The following is a 14,572-nucleotide window of genomic DNA, read 5'->3' on the forward strand; positions in this document are numbered from 1 at the left end:
TTAGTAAATGAGCAAACAAAAGACTAAGATCTCGGAGGTTATGACTCTTCCAACAGCTGACAGTGAGGTTTCTGGGTTCTCTTGGAATTGACTGGATGTGGGAGTGGGAGAAACCAAGACTTGGAACCCCTAGGTCCTCAGGGAAACTGGAGCCAAGATACATTACAGGCAGTTTCTTTTAGCTTTCTTAATTAGAAAAGCACTTGATAAAATAAATTTTGCCAAAGCCTATCTCCTTGGAAACCAGGAAACAAAACTGTCTCTTTTCTCCTCTACATAAAGAACATTTAATAGGGGACTATTTTCATAATAAACAGCTTCAACTGTTTTATGTCGGAAGTAAAACAGGCAGCCCTTGCTAAATGGGTAAATTCGCAAGGGCTGGAGAGATGACCCAGCAGCTAACAGCACAAACTGCTCTTCCAGAGGACCAGGGTTCAGTTCCTGATATTCACAAAGCAGCTCAGAGTTGGACTGTAACTCCATTCCCAGGGGATCCAACACCCTCTTCTGGCACCAGCGGGCACCAGGCATGCACGTGGTGCACACACATACATGCAGGCAAACATGCAAAATTAGTGCTAAAAAACACTGCAGAGAGCTTCTAGCGACTTCACTAAAGACCCTTACCATGAGGCTATGAGAAGAGTTAACAGTGGTGTTGAGAATAAATACCCACAGAGAGGCTAGGGAGACAGCTTAGTCATAAAGCTCAGAAGAGCCAACTGTGGTAGGGAGGTGAATACAGGCAGATTCCCTAGGGTTCGCTAGCCAGCCAACTTCACCCACTCCGGAGCTCCAGCCTAGTGAGAGACCTGTCTCAATCAATCAATAAAAAAGGACAGCACCGGAAGAACAATTCCCAAGGCTGACCTCTGACCTCTATACTTCTGTGTGCCTGTGCACATTCAATCTTCAAGATCAATTCAAGGTCCCTTCTGAACCTTCTTCAAGACACTGGACTCTGAGCACCTTCGCAAGGCAGGAAGTGCTGGAAACTCATCTCTTATGCAAATAGATAGCCTCACTCACATTTGTCATTTAAATCACTTCACTTCCTCCTTTAAATGAACTTAAGGGAAGAAAAAGGATGGACAACAAGAAACTCTGACTTTTCTAAAGAGCAGCAGGACACTGAGATGATAAAGGGATCTTTAGAAAAAAACAAGAAAAATAATAGGCAGGCGGTAATGGCTTGCACCTTTAATCCCAGCACTCTGCCTAGGCCAACGGGATCTCTGAGTTCGAAGCCGGTCTGTTCCACAAAGCAAGTTCCAAGATGGCCAGGGGTTCACAGAGAAACCCAGTCTTGAAAAACAAAACCAAAAAAAAAAAAAAAAAAAGTCTCAGGACAGCCAAGAGGTGAACAACACAGCCCACAGAGTCAGCCAAAAAGAGAGGCAGTTCTGAATGTCTACACACTGTCACTTTTGAGGACACTGTCTAGAGAAATAAGCCAGTCACTTTAGGACAAACACCACACAACTCCACTTGTGATGCCCCAGGTAGTCAAAATGAAGGACAGAAAGACGGCAGTTGCCAGGGACTGGGACGGGGGAGTGGGAGCTGTCTGATATACAGACTCAGCTGTAAAACTTTGTTTTTGATTCTCAAGTTCTAGTGCACAGAAGCGTGAATTTAACGCATGTGTTTTTACCACACTGTTTTAATGGACCATACAATTACCAAACTGAACTGGCATGTCCCAGCCACACCATTGGTTCGCCTGGCCCTTACCTGTAGGCAGTTGGTTCTAGATTTCTTTCAAACTTACTTTTTCAATAAACAAAACTCTGCTGAAGATTGGAGGCGGGGAGTGGGGGCTCTCCTTTTCATCTATCTGTCCAAAATGAAATTTTAATGACCTAAGAATGCTACATTACTACATGTATTCACCTGGTTGTCAAACACAGATCCAAAAAGCATTTAAAGGCACTATGGAAAAAGCAAGCCATAATACAGTCATCTTCCAACACCCACCCACCCAATTATCCTGCTCAAGCATGGACCTCACTGTGATGTTCCAGCCACAGCATTCCTTATTACCCCCCCAACACACCCAAGCTGCTTTGGGCTACCTTACTTTTGAAATCAGCCTCCAGAACAATCCCACCAAAGCAAAGTTAGACTTCACCCATGAACTGTTAACAAGGCTATCTGTAACACACACACATACAAATAAACACACAGAGACACAGAGCAAACACTCCAGGACTCTTACCCACTGAAACATGACTTCCTTACAGACTTGTCACAGGTCAGTACTAAGGCCCTATGCTTAAAGATGAGAATAAAAAGCCGCGCCGGGCGGTGGTGGCGCACGCCTTTAATCCCAGCACTCGGGAGGCAGTGGCAGGCGGATCTCTGTGAGTTCGAGACCAGCCTGGTCTACAGAGCTAGTTCCAGGACAGGCTCCAAAGCCACAGAGAAACCCTGTCTCAAAAAAAAAAAAAACCAAAAAAAAAAAAAAAAAGATGAGAATGAAACTGAGGTGGCAAAGGGTTTTCTCTACCTGGAGGCAGGGCTAGGAACTACACTCAAGCTTGGGCACAGTTCTCCCAACAACTGAGCTAGGGGGTCCCATGCCCATCACTGCCACTGCCACCACACACACACCACTGGCTACTTAGAACGTTAGAATCCAGTAGGCAAACTAGTGAAATCCTCTGGAGTCTTCAGTGGAGCTTTGGGAAGAGGGAAAACTTGACCAGCTCCACACTGACCCTCATTTCAAGAGCAGACCGGTGATTTCTCAAAATCTTTGGATGATTGACAAGCAGTATGATAGTATAAGTTCTGGAGTCATAACTGGGCTGCTTTTTAGGAAGGGGAAGCAGGAATGCTAGAGATGGACCCCAGGGCCTCACAGAGGCTAAGCAAGTCCTCTACACCAGAAGCCCACAGCTCTGCTTTTTATGAGTATAGGAGAAGATGCTGACTTTCCATTCCGTCCTGGTAGGTACACACAGGCGGTAATTCAAGAGTGAAAGAGAGCAAAATCTTGAGCATCCTCATAGGTACCTACTAATAAAAAGACCCCTGAAGACAGTTCACTACCAACTGCTTCTCTGAGTGCAGGAAAGAAAATGCAAGGGCCTTAGAATACACTAGGGTGAGATCCTACCATTTATTATACAAAAGCATTAATCACAGAAAGGTAATCGAGGAGGCTAAGGTAAAGGACACCATCAGGGCTGTGGGTGTCCTACCACTACTGAGGCTGAGTTCAATCTCTTTTACTGGAAGAGGTGGAGGTGGGAGGTGGAGGCGAAAGAAGAAAGGAAAGGAGAGAGAGAGAGAGAGAGAGAGAGAGAGAGAGAGAGAGAGAGAGATCCCGACAATGGTAGAGTCCCAGGCTGCAGGAACATGAGCAGCTGGCACACAGCCCTCTGCTTTTAATTTCTCAATAGCTACCTTCTGAGATCAGAACTCATTACAAAAGGAAGCAAGGCTCTGAATGAACCACAAAGACAATCAATGGCCGCACCTGTTCACACTTCCTAAAGGGCTCACTCAGGTCACTCAGGAAGCAAGGAGGAAACCCAGGAAACTGGCTGGATGTCCTTACAGCCACAGCCGACTTGCGTGACTCTTTGTTTGTGAAAACCAGCCTCTCTCCATCTCTAAGCCAGCATTCCTCTAAAGCTTAGTCTCCAATCCACCATTATGTAATTGCCTGTTTCCCACAACTTAAAGTTAGGCATCCTACAAATCTAATTAGAGAGAGAACTGTAGCATAAGTAACCAATTAGAAGCCATCAGCTGGAAGTTCTCTCTCAGACCTCCAGAAGCAGCAGCTTCCCTTCTTTACTAAGACCCTCACGGCCTCCGTGCCATTTTGGAATCATCTCTCTAGATCTTCAAGAAAACACATTCATTCCCAGACTCAGGAAGCAGAGGCAGGTCTGTGAGTCCAAGGGCAGCCAGATCTACATGGTAGTTCCAAGCCAGCCAGGGTGACACAGTGAGACCCTGTCCCAAAAGAAAATCTCTTTTCATCTGGGGTCCTCTTATTCCATCTAGACAGAGGCAATGGAGAAAGAGGATAGAGATGCAAAGGGAAGACCAAGTTTTCTCTCCTCAAAAGATGCGCTCAGATGCTTATCCTTACTCTCCTGGCGGCAAAGCCCCTGGCTGAAAGTAGACTATATTGTGTCATTCCATCCCACCTACGTCAGAGAGAGGGAGAACAGGAACCAGGGGAATTGCTCACTTACCAAAACTCGTTAAAAAAAAAAAAAAAAAAAAACGAGCTATCAGTTAGGAATAGTCAACTTAAATGTACATCTGAAAAACAAAGTAACATACAAGTATGTTTTGTTTTTAATTATTGAGGCATACAACTGAAAGCAAGATGCCATGAGGCCAATTTCCAACGTGCAAACAAGCAGAAGGGATTTGCCTGGGTTGGGTTGTCAGTCTTAAGAGATATGAACACAACCTCTGTGAACCCTGCAGTAACATTATGCTTTCCCTCTCCACCCCTGTTTTCAACGTCCTCCCCTGTTTCTCCAGACTCAGATCACACCAGGGGAAGTAGGGCGGTCCCACACAAATCCGCTGGCTTTCCCAGAGAGGGCTCCTACAATCAGTACCTGCTGCGTCTGCAATCCAGCACCGCAACTGCCCCTCACCCCAGCAGACACCCGTGCAACCTGTCCACATAGCTGACTGACAAACTAAAAGTTGCCATTGTTCCAGAAACAACCCCTTTCTTTTGCAAACGAACTTAAGTAAAAGATGGACAACAAGAAACTCTGACTTTTCTAAAGAGCACCAGGACATTGAGGGATAAAAGGATCTCAATAGTAATAATAAAGCCGCCATGCTCTATGGTGCAGAAACTTTAATTCAGGATTCCTTTTCCCATAACTCAGCTCTCTGTAACTCCAAAGCTTAGACACCAAACAGGATCCATCTCCATTGCTTTTCAACCTTAATGTAGCTGTACTCCCTTCCGTTTTGCTTCTCCCTTAATTACTGAATACTTCAGTTTGAGAAAGAAGAGTAAACAAACTTCAACATAGTAGGAAAAGAACAAAAGGTGGAACAGAGAAGCCTGTTGGAATCAGGAAGGTCACTTACCCTGAATCTGGCTATATCTAGTTTTATAACCTACAAATCATGTCAACTCCTTAGGCTTGGAGCTCCTCACTTGCAAACTGGGAAAGCTGGACCAAAGCATTCACGCTCCAACTCCTTTCAGCCACCCATGAATCTGCTCAGCAAAGGGTAAGAAGATGCAATTGCAAGTGAGACTTTAGTTAAAAGGTATTTATACACACATTCTGGTAGAGTACTGTAGCAAGCTGCCACACAACCGTGTGTTCAAGCTGCAGCACAAGGCAGGGAGAGAAGGGGTTCAGCTATTTTTAAGATCACCCCCCCACCAGAAAGTATTTGAAATCCACACCTTCTGAAGACAAATATTTCAGGCTTTTTAAATAAGTTGAAAAATCAAAATTGTCACATATGCAAAACCTGGACATGGGAGTATCTTCATACCCAAAGATATGGAAGTACCCACAGTCCCTGAGACCAACAGTTCCCTAAGGCCAAGAATGATCATGCCCACCACTGAAGCCACAGAAACCAAGAGAAACTAACTGATAAGGCTCAAAGGGTTACAAATATGGGAAAATTTTATTTTTCAGATCTTGAGAATCAGCTTCTGTGAAGTGAAACAAAACAGAAATTTGTTCCATCAGAGTTCAAGCACTGGGGGATGCCCCATCAGAGTTTAAGTACTGTGGGGGCGCTCCATCAGAGTTCCAAGCATGGGGGGGTGCTCCATCAGAGTTCAAGCATGGGGGGTTGCTCCATCAGAGTTCAAGCGTGGGAGGGGTGCTCCAAGCACTGCGGGAGGAGTGCTCTATCAGAGTTCAAGCACTAAAGTGGGGGAGGGCAGTATTTGTCTTCATTGGCAAAAATCCAATCTGACTAGTGAATCAAAATGCTCAAATCTAAGAAGTAACCTGAAAACCTTCATGACAGCCCTATCATTTGTGCAATGACTGGACCTTTGGTACTAAAACTATAGATAGGCAAGAGACACCAAGCCCCACTGTTCACCCACATAAACCTTCCACTAGCCAAGAATCTGATCTCAGAGTTTGGTTCCACTCACACTGCAGTCTGCGCTCTAAGAGATTGTTGCGCTCTAAGAGATTGTTAAAAAAGTCATTGATTTCAAACTTCAAACTGCAACTAAAAATACAACACATGCAGCATATGCACACCTTAACTCAGTCAACCAAGACCCCAGAATACGTAACTGCTCATCTCAAGCCATCCTCCATCTACAACATGTGGATAGTTGTTAGGAAGCTCTTCTAAAAGATGCTTTAAAAAAAAAAAAAATCAAGTGAGAAGACTATACCACTACCACATACGTAATTCAAGGCAAACATGAATAAATATAAGAAGCCAGGAAATGACACTGAAAATTCAAGTCAAATTAATCTCACGATGTCATTTTAGGGACGTTCTGAGGAGTGACTACCAAGAGTTCAAGTCAGCCTTCCACAGAACGGAGTCACAACTACCACTGCTTGACAGTCAAATCTAAAAGTTGAGGGCCCCAGGAACTGCAGAGCAGCTCACAGCTACACCTACTGACAGTCTCTGGCCACTTGCTAATCCCGTTCTCTCAGTCGACTGGAGAAATCTAACTAATGATAGCCAATTTCGAGAGTCCTTTACTGAGATAAGGGAAAAAAAAAAAGGCTTCAGTGATAGAGAAGGAAGACAGCACTCTGAATGTCTTGCTGCGCCCCAAACATTTATGTTCAAACCATCACCCAAGTCATTTTAAAGCACTGTTGGTAATGCCTTAATATCAATAACTTATTTCATGGGAAAATGCTTTAGTAATAATATTCTAGTTAATAACTGGGTTGTCACCTTACAGTTGGACACATCAGTGACCATAAACTGCTTTACTTAAACCTTTTAACTGCTCTGCATAATCCTATCAGCTTTTTTTTTAACATCCTGGTAAAGGCAGCTTAATTGCAGCTTTCGGGGAAAAGAAAGGGGGATATGGAAAAATCGTTAAAGCAAGACAAGGAAAAATCATTCCTGTCTCTAAACGAGGTTGCAGGAGCAATTCGGTAAGACTTAATGTTGCGGCTGTCCAAAACATCCAGCCAAAGAACCTTTGCACTGGAAGATACTCCATTGGAGAGAGCAGGAGAAAGTTGACACTTAACTCCCACAGAGTACCCGTATAAAAAAGAATGGCTTTAAGACTCTGAGTCAGAGTTTCAACATGAAAGGCTCGCTTTATAGAGGAAACGCCAACCCCAGTTCATCCAGATAGACCTGGAACCTGATGAAAGTCGACACCTCCCTCTGAAATTTGCATCGCATCACTGGCTCCGAGTTTAGAAACATAATCGTGTACCAGGTTGTATGAATTTTAGCGAAGGCTGCCTCTCAACCAGCCGTCAGGAAAAAAAAAATCAAATCTATAAAGACCCAAGGCAGTCTAGGAGCTACCGTCCCCAAAGAGGAATGCCAGCAATCTAGCACACCACCTCCTTGAAAGCTAGCTATTTCCCGTGCCTCTGGTTTTGGACACGGTGAGCCGAGATGAAATTTCAACCTGCCCAACGCGACTGCTTGCCCACGTCGAAATGCCACGGAGCGATTTACGATCCTGGCAAGATGCCTTTAAGGTCAGGAGCTAAGTTGGACAGGGCAAGGAGGAAAAAAAGTTCTTCATGCAGCCTCACGCCTCTCCGACCCTCGGAAGGTTTACTTCCTCCAAGAAACGCAGGTTGAAGCATCCTTGGATCTCAGTCCCCCAGAACCCCCCCCCCTCAAGGAGGAAATTAACACCCTCGAAACTGCAGCCAAAGGTCTCCCTTCCCCACCATTAACTCACTGGGGCCTTGCTCCCTCCAGCACACCTGCCAAGCGCTCACTGGGTGACGGATGGAGAAGGGTCGCTCCAAGGAGCCCAGAACCGCAGGGTGAGCACAGCCACCAGGCGGGGACAAGGGGCTCCGGGCCTCTCTAGGGGAGCAGATCCGGATCCCGAGGTGAGAACGTGCGCGCGCGCCGGGCGCGGTGGAGCGCAGACTCGCCCCCGCCGGGATCGCGATCCCCAGCACGCCACCAAATCGGAAATCAAACTTTCAGCGGCTACGAGCCTCCTGCTACGGGGCCGCGAATCCCCAGTCAGGGACAGCACAGGGGGGCTGTCAGCAGCGCCGCCCCGCCCCCCACTCCCAGCCCTGCCCCCGGGGCCACTTACCGCTTGGCCTGGGCTTCCCGGTGCTGCCGCGCGTCCCGGGCGCGTCGTCCGCGCGCTCTCCCTGGGGAGAAAGAGAAAGCGTGCAGACGGTCGGGGCGCGCTCGCTCGCCGCCTCCTCTGCGGAGATCCAAGGCTCCGAGCGCCCGGCGTAGGGGCCGCGGGGGCGGGATCAGCGCGGTACCCCCAGCCCCGCTCCGAGGAGGACCCGCAGAGGCCGCGCTCCGGGCGCCGGCGGGGGCCAAAGTGACCAGTCCCCGGGCATCAACTATTGTGCAGGCGCCCGGGCCCCAGCTCGCGCCCCCGAGCCCCCCATCCCGCCCGCCGGCTCCCGGGAACGAGCGCGCGGCGCCCAGGGAGCGTCCCGGCTGCGGGGCTCCGCGCTGGGCGCGGTGTGGGGGGGGAGTTGCGTGGTCGCGGGGGAGGGGACAGGTAACTGCCCACGGGGGCTGGAGGACCCGCGCAGGGGCGACGCGGCGATGGGCGCGCTGCGGGCGGCCTCCCAGAGGTTCAGCCGCCCCCCTCCCGACCCTCCCCCCCGGGACTCGGCGCCGCACTGACTTTCCGCTCACTCGCTCACGCACGTACTGAACTCGCTCACAAAGTTGCCGGCGGTGGCGGCGCTGTACTGGCCCTTCTCCCCGCCCCATCCCTTCCCTCCCTCCCTCCCTCCTCTCCTCCCTCCTTCAGTCTCGGGTGAGATCACCGCGGCTGGGTTCTGCGCTCAGGCAAGTCTCGCGAGACTAGAGCCCAGCTCGGGCCGGGGGAAGTGGTAGCAGGCTAGTGAGGACCGCGGAACTTCTGGTTGCCATGACGACTCTACAGCCGGGTGCAGTTTTCACCTGCCTCCTCCGCTGCCCCGGGCCTAGCAGTAGGGACGGGAAGGCTAGAGGCAGACGGGAAGGTTCCTGTAGACCTGCGTCTCGGAGCTGAACGCGTTTGGCCGGAGAGGCTCTGGTACTGTAGATGCTAGTGCATCTCTCTACTTCTAAATGTCCACCATGTACTCAGTTTATCAACCTTCCTGTGTAAAATCTCATCTCCACCTCGCCCTACCCCCGCAATATGCCTTCCTTTCCCCATCCTAACGCCCCCACGAGACAGCTCCTTGAGCACATAGCTCACTTGTGTTGGTATTCTCAATGCCTCTGCAGGCTTTTTACCTAGTAGGTATTTTTTGTCTTTTTTTAAAAAAAAAAAAAAAATGAAGATAGTAGTAGTCCTTGTGTGTCTGCAGTACCTTTACTTTGCCTAACCCTGAATAGTCCCTGGGATTATTGTTAGTTCCTGCACTACAGTCAAGTTTTTTACTCTGATAAACTTCTGCTCAAATCTTGTCTTTTTTCTGTGGTTACGGTCTCCCTTTCTCTTTGTCTCCTAGAAACCTTGCTCACCATAGGGGAGGGCAGGGAAAAAAAACTAAAAAAAAAAAAAATTGATTACGACTCCTCAAACTATGCCTTTATACCTAATTCCAAAATAATATTGAGGGACTGGAGAGATGGCTCAGTGGTTAAGAGCACTGGCTGCTCTTCCAGGGGACTGGAGTTCAATTTCCAGGACCCGTTTGATGGGCCAACAACCATCTGTAACTCCAGTTCCAGGGGTTCTGACGCCCTCCAAGAACACTGGGCATATCACATGGTGCACAGACATGCATGCAAGGCAAAAATATCCCTATACATAAAATAAAAATAAATAAGTCCAAAAGTCTATTGATTGAAATCTCACTCAGTGTCTACATTGGAGAAACTTATCTGTGGTGGTTTTGTATTACTGCCTAAGTAATATGCTGCTGTTGATAGAAGCATGACGTTTTGATGTCAAGGAAGATGAATAAATATAGATTTCATGATATATAACAGAACTCACTAAGAAAAAAAGAGAATTCATCCCTACAAGTCAGTATGGGGAAACTGCTAATCCCACATACCTAGAGAACTAAAGAATGAACCTCTGTGTGTAAAGACTTAGGTTCTTATACACTAAGTTTATAAAGTGAGTATATAAGTAAGCCTGTGTATATAAAGACAGTTAAGACTTTTAGGTTACCTATGGCAATGGTACGTGTGGCGGGGGTGGAGCATTTTGTGGAGTCTGTTCTCCCCTTGTACCTTTATGTGGACTTTAGGGATCAAACTCAGGTCACCAGTCTTGCAAAACAAGTCCCTCTCCCTGATGGACCATCTCAAGTGCCTGAAAGTTTTTATATTAGATATTTAAATGGCATCATAATTAAAAAGTAGTATATAGAGTCAGGAAAGTGGGGCTTTCTGTGCCACTAGTAATTGAGACTCTTTGAGAAATTTACTGTCTCTGACACCACACCTGTAAAAATCGAGAGGTGGCCCACATGTTAAGTTACAACAGCTTTAAAATTCTGCAGCGCTTAGACCTATAAAAGTTTCTGTAAATGACAGATATCCCCCTTTTATATTGAATAATAAAAAAGCAAATGAATGTTTCATTTTATAGTAGGCCATTTTCACTATGTTTTAGCTACATGTTGATAATTTTATGTTGAAGTTTCTTTTGTCTCAGCAACAAAAACAACAAAACTATTGGTCCCGCAATAGCAGGTTTAAAGGGTGTGCATTATTGGTGGCTGGTTTTGACACTTGGAACAGATTCCTTGTTGCTTAATAAACATGGTAATACAAGTGAGCGACAAGCGGATGGATGCACACTTACACCAAGACAGCAAAAGGAGAAGGAGGGAAGCAAGGTGGGATGGGCATTGGGTTCACCATTTATCAGGAGCTGAATCACCTCTTTTTAAACATTTTTATTTCTTTTCTTTTGCATGCACATATATGTGTGTGTGAACCTGTATGTGCCATAGCACGCATGTGGAGGTCTGAAGGCAACCTGTAGGAGGCATTTCTCTCCTTCAGCCCTGTAGATTCTGGAAATTGAACGCAAATCCCCAAGCTTGGTTGGCAGGTGCCTTCACCACCAAGTCCTCTCACTTCATCATCATTCCGCAGATCAATTCTAAGGGTCAGACCCTCCGAATTAGTGAATATTATAAATCAATAATAATAGTTCTTGTTCAATAACAGAACATGGTGTTGCCCTTTAAACATGGCTGACCAACACAGTCCTGTTCTCAAGGCCACCTGCTCTATGAATCCCAGAGAGCCCTTTGAAGCAACTGACCCAAGCAGGAGCCAAATCTGTTAACTTTCTTCGGTGCTCTTTATGAGACCCTGCTGAAGGGTGTTGGTTTCCAAAATCCAGTGCTGGCTAAAAGTGAGGGTTTTGTTGCTTTAGCCTCATGTAGTCTAACTCTGCCGTACTGTGGGATTTCTTATTCTCTCACCTACAGAATAGTACTCATTATAGGTCTGAAATACCACTGGCTTTATAATCAATTATCTCCCCGTGCTGAATTACAGAGGAGCCTCTAGGCTTCTCTCTTGTACTCTAAAAGTCAATGTCACACGACACCTTCTTCTTCATCAAACCACTGTGTTATCACATGTGCCCTTGCTCCTTTCATCCGCGAAAGAAAGCAAGCAGAAAAGCACTGAGCAGGCCCCCGTTCTGGACACCCCACTGCCTGCATGGGCCTGCGTACTCATGCATGTACCTGTGCCAGGACACAGGCTCTCCTTTGCTTCCTGCCTGCCGCTTGCCCCAACCTCTCAGTTCTCAGCTGAGATTGCTCTCTTGCTCTGTGCACTATGCCCACTCTCTTCAGCTGAGGGACGTTGATTCAGTAACTGTCTTCTCTCTGTGTTCCCCCTCTGATGAATTACCTTTCTTTTGTGTGTGCTTGTGAGTGGAAACGCATGACTTCACTGAGCGTGCATGGGATTCGGAGGACAGCCTTGGGTGTCGGTCCCCACCTGCCACCTTGTTTGAAGCCGAGTCTCTTTGCTGTCTGTTGCTAAGCTACCTACTCCAGGCTGCCCTAACTTTGAGCTTCCAGAGTCCTCCCACCTCTGCTTCCCAAAGACGCACTGGGATTACAGATGTACATGTACTCTACTGTATAGGTTCTCAGGATTGGAACTTTAGAGAGCACTTCACCGCTGAGCCATCTCCCCAGCTCCTGAAGTCTTTTCCCCTGTAGTTACAGGCATTCTGTAATGTGCCATGGTGAAAATTAACCATTTCCTATATTTCCACATCTGCCCCTGCTTCGCTTCCTGTCGAGTCTTTGGGAAGAGGGTGTTCAGTCCTTGCTGTCTTCGGTCCCTTTCCTTCCATCCTCCGGCAGCCACTAGGGGCAGCCTCTCGCCCACGGTGGAAACTGGTGTTCTCAGAAACAGCCGCACAACCTCATCCTAAACCATGTGCTTCCTTGTCTGGCTGAACCCTTGGTAGCAGGGGTGAAGCCAAGCAGGCTCACCTGTAAGAATTCTGTTCTTTACCTGGGGATGAAGAGTTCTGCCATTCAAACTTGCAGTCCCAAACCCCAAAGTGTAGATTCCATGAACATCTTCCCTCTGTGCTCTCCTCTCATCCCCTGGTGACCTTCACCGTCTGATGGTCCTGAGATACCGACTGCTAATTATTTGACATCTCCAAGTCAGCCATGCCCCACACTTCATACCGTACATTCATATCCAATCAATGCTCCCAAGATACAAATTTCTCACATCTAAAACTAAATACTCTAGGTGTTCTCCCCAAACCAGTGTGCTATGATCTTCGCCATCTCAATTAATGGTACACACACACACACACATCAGAGGTTCAGAAGTCCAAACTTCTCATAGCTATTCTTCTCTGTTTTCTCACAGCCAACATCCAAACCAGGAATGAATACTCTTGGCCCTTCCTTCCGATGTGTGCAGAATGCAGCCACTCTCCACCCAGGGAAATGCTTCATCTCTGCTTCAAGTCATTTCCCTCCTGACTGTCACAATAGCCTCCCTGTTGGTCTCCATTCATGGTCTGTCTTCTCTGCCCTCTGTCACTAACATCTGATCTACATGATTGATGTACAGTGTGGAGTTTGCATAAGTGAGACGATGCCGCCTTGCTCAGAAACTTCCCTGGGATTCTCATGAAACTTGAAAAAAAAATAATATTAAAACACAAGTTCAAATTCTCACCTACAGAACTCTATTTGGTTGTCCTTTAGGACACAAGAGGGACTGGGTCTAGGACCTACGTACACACCACCCTTATCCCCTGCCATGAACACCCAAACTCTGTGTTTCAGTCTTATATAAAAAAGTGGGCACACGCGCCTGCACACTGGCGCGCACACATACACACAAATGCAGAAGATGGCACACACCTTTAATCCTAGCACTTAGGTGACAGAGGCAGGTGGGTCTCTATGAGTTTGATCTACAGAGTGAGTTTCAGGACAGTCAAGGCTGTTAGACAGAGAAACCCTGTCTCAACAAACAAAGGTACAGAATTTGTTATATGCATCCTCTAGAACACTTTAAATTTTACAATACACAATGGAGATACACAGAACTGTTTAGGAAGTAGTGACTCCCCTCATACACAAAAAGCATAAATGTGTTTAATAGAGACACTGTGTGTGTGTGTATGTGTATAATATATCTTTGATCCATGGTTAGCTGAATCCAAAGGGATGCGGAGCCTACAAGCAATGGAGGTAAGCTCTATTCTCTGACCTCTTTGTCTTTCGTCACACTCAACCACAGTGGTATCCCCGTTGTCCTTAAATACCCCAGCCAGACTCTTCTGCCTCCAGGCCTGTTGAACCCTCTGCCAGGAAAGCTTTCCCCAAGCACCTACATGACTCAGTCCCTGAGTTCCCTCAGCCTGTACAAAGGCTGGTCATTTGCCTGTTCATTATCTTACAGGAGATCTGACCCCCATGTTTCCCAGCCTCCCTGACCATGGGGACTCCAGCTGGGTTCAACGGTGGGGAGGTACAACAAGGGTTTGGACAGAGGCAAAGGCAAGCTGATGCCTCCTTGGGACATTCCCCCTTTCTGGCTCAGGCAGCATCTTAGCCGTGAATTTTCCTCCATTGCTGCAGGTCCTACTGAGTAAGGCTATTCTCACACTCTACCCTTTCCGGGCTGAAGATAATGATCACTAAATTGGGTTGGAATGTAGTTAAGTGATACAATGCTTCTGAGGTACAGGTATGCGGCTCTGGGTTCCTCCCTAGCAGCACGATTTTTTAAAATCTCTGCATGTTCCGTGGTCTCATCATCCTGGCTAACTTCTTAGCCTTTCCCATCATGTTCCTTTGTGTTCACTGCCTTCTTCTTGAACTCCCCAAACCCAGTTCTCCGCTCCTTAATTGCGGTAATCACTATGCTGTAATAGCGATGGCCCCAACCTCACGCCAACTTTATTTTTCTATAGCTT

At 47.1% G+C, this 14,572-nt stretch overlaps 1 protein-coding gene across 6 annotated transcripts in view; it reads right to left on the reverse strand.

Annotated features, from left to right (window-relative positions):
- Sipa1l1 (signal induced proliferation associated 1 like 1) overlaps nucleotides 1-8,893 on the reverse strand; it is a 287,298-nt gene extending 278,405 nt beyond the window's left edge. For 3 of the 6 annotated variants that reach the window (XM_057782147.1, XM_057782150.1, XM_057782146.1), the window contains exons 1-2: nucleotides 8,819-8,883; nucleotides 8,261-8,321 (exon numbers count right to left, since the gene is read on the reverse strand). The gene's annotated coding sequence lies outside the window, so the exon portion shown is untranslated. Of the gene's footprint in view, nucleotides 1-7,888; nucleotides 7,907-8,260; nucleotides 8,772-8,818 lie in introns of those variants that run through there. The other 3 variants (XM_057782143.1, XM_057782144.1, XM_057782145.1) reach the window with 3 other exon arrangements.
- Nucleotides 8,894-14,572: the final 5,679 nt, after the last annotated feature.

The sequence above is a fragment of the Chionomys nivalis genome, chromosome 10, assembly GCF_950005125.1.
Source record: "Chionomys nivalis chromosome 10, mChiNiv1.1, whole genome shotgun sequence".
Lineage (NCBI taxonomy): Eukaryota > Metazoa > Chordata > Mammalia > Rodentia > Cricetidae > Chionomys > Chionomys nivalis.